The sequence below is a fragment of the Equus quagga genome, chromosome 11 (assembly GCF_021613505.1).
Source record: "Equus quagga isolate Etosha38 chromosome 11, UCLA_HA_Equagga_1.0, whole genome shotgun sequence".
NCBI lineage: Eukaryota > Metazoa > Chordata > Mammalia > Perissodactyla > Equidae > Equus > Equus quagga.
Genome location: NC_060277.1, coordinates 101,475,114 through 101,477,266, shown reverse-complemented (window position 1 = coordinate 101,477,266; position 2,153 = coordinate 101,475,114). Strand labels below are relative to the sequence as shown.

General features: G+C 57.0%; 1 pseudogene; it reads right to left on the bottom strand.

The window, feature by feature from the left end:
* On the bottom strand, positions 1-1,671 carry LOC124246449 (ubiquitin carboxyl-terminal hydrolase 21-like; annotated as a pseudogene).
* Between the last annotated feature and the right edge of the window lie 482 nt (positions 1,672-2,153).

Genomic DNA, 2,153 nt, shown 5'->3' with positions numbered 1-2,153 from the left:
TCATAGGCCCCCGGGTGGCTCCTGCATCAGCTGGAACAGCATGTAGCCTTCACTGGATGCCACCTGGTCTTCACTAACAAGGCAGACACGAGAGTCATTGTAGACATGCCAACCAGTCTGGCATCGGCACAGGGCTGTGTAGTGGCCATAGTGGACCCCGCCGGAGTAGTTGTAAAGGACATACTCTGATCTGTGGGGCTTCTGGCTTCATCTCTGGCAAAGTCCCCTAGGCTCAGTCGCTGCAGTGGGAAGTCTACACCTATTGAACTTTTCTTGATGGATCCTCGGGAGGCATAAAATTGATTAACATGGAGCACAAGGATTCGGGGGCATCTTTGTACTGTCAACTTTTTGGTACTTCATGTTTTCTGCGACATTGGTCACACACTGGGGCATTCTCCAACTCCAGCTGTTCTTCCTTGGTGAAAAGGCTGAAACCATCCTGCAGAGACACCTTGCCCCCAGTGAATCTGTTCTTGGGGATGGACAGGGACAGGTCACAAAAAACCTCGAAGGTCGTGGAACAATACCCACAGGCCTGGCACTAGAGACAACTTTTCAACTGGCCCACAAACAGGTCCACAGTCTTGCTGTCCTCTTGCTCCACGTAACACTTCCACGTTAGGTTGGCTCGGTCATCTTCACTTAACTCAGATTCTTCTAGCAGAGCCCGTTGGTGGGGTGGAGAAGGGAGCTGGACTGTTGGCCAAGACTGACGGAGCCCGGCGGCCTCATTGGTTGATTTCAAGGTGCAGCCACTCCATGAGGAGCTTCAGGAACTTGTGGGCATCCTGCTGGCTGTATCCAGAGAAGGAGGGAACATGTTTCCAGAAGACAGCTCGTCATCCAGCACCATTCACAGCTTCTCAGGAGTCAGGGTGCCACGGAGCACCAATCACATCTGCAAAGGCTTCATTGAGCTCTTGGGCTCGGCCCCCTCCAGGCACCTCTTGCCGGAGGTCCCTTCACAGAGAGAAGTCCCGAAGAGACCCAGTGCTGCTCAAACACTGCAGCACAGCATTCAGGAAGCACGTGTTTCCCAGATTTGGGAGGCCAATGTGACCAAAGCCCAGAAGCAGCATGTGGTGAGCCATCTTGTCATCAAAGTAGAAGGGCTCAGAGGGCCGGGCAGATATCACGTGGAAGAAGCCATGGGAAGCAGGGGGCTCTGTCCATATGCTGAGCAAGGTGGGGGGCCCAGGAAAGGCCCCGAGGTGGCGGAGAGAGGTGCTACGTCTCAAAGTGGGTGACTCGGGTTAGAGTGCCAAGCGGCTCAGCGCAGCCCCTGGCTTTCCAGCGCCACAGTGCCCTCCCAAGGCAGTCCTCATTGGATGCAAGTCTCCACTGCTCACAGACCTGGAATGGGCCAGGTTCGTCCTGGATGGGACAGGCAGAGCCACAGCTGGGGGCAGTGAGCCAGGAAGGGGAACTCCATGAGATGCCCAAAGAGGGCCTCTGGGACGAGGGCCTGAGGTTGGTCCTCGTCCTGGCTCCAGTTTCTTGAGCCGTTCCTCAGGGGGACCAGACAGGGAAGGCAGAGGTTGTAACGGGTTTCCGCGCTCCTTGCCGCGGGCCCCGGGGGGGCAAATGGTAGCTCGGATCCCACTCTGGGCTGGACATTAACAGGTGGCTCTCGAGTCAGCCCAGGTGGTGCTCAGAGGCCTGGGGCATTGTGGACATCACAGGCTGGACCTGTCCCCAGCTAGGCAGTGGGGGAGGCCAGCTGGGATGAGGCCCCAGCTCAGAGCCACCCCCTTGCACCCCGTGCAGCTCCCCTGTGGGCCAGGCTGCAGCTTTGGCTGCAGCTGTTGCCCAGATCTCTCCTGTTGCAGGGGCTGCCACCGTCCTTTTTGGTCCCGCCTGGTCACTGGTCCTCTTGTTCTTCCTGAGACTTGCTCCGTCTGTCCACCACTGTGATTAGTGAGCTTTGGTGTTCATGCCTGGTCTGGGCTGGTGACTTCCTAATTGTGGGGCTCACCATTCCGGAACTCCATTGTGAATGGATTCACCAGGATCTTTCCTGCCTCTCTGAGTTTGCTGTGCTCTCCTCTAGAGTATTTTGAGGAACAAAGGGAAAGATCTAGCACTTACTGAGCACCTCCTTGGGGGGCGGGGGGCGGGGGTCAGCCCATCAAATGGGCCAGCTCCCCTCA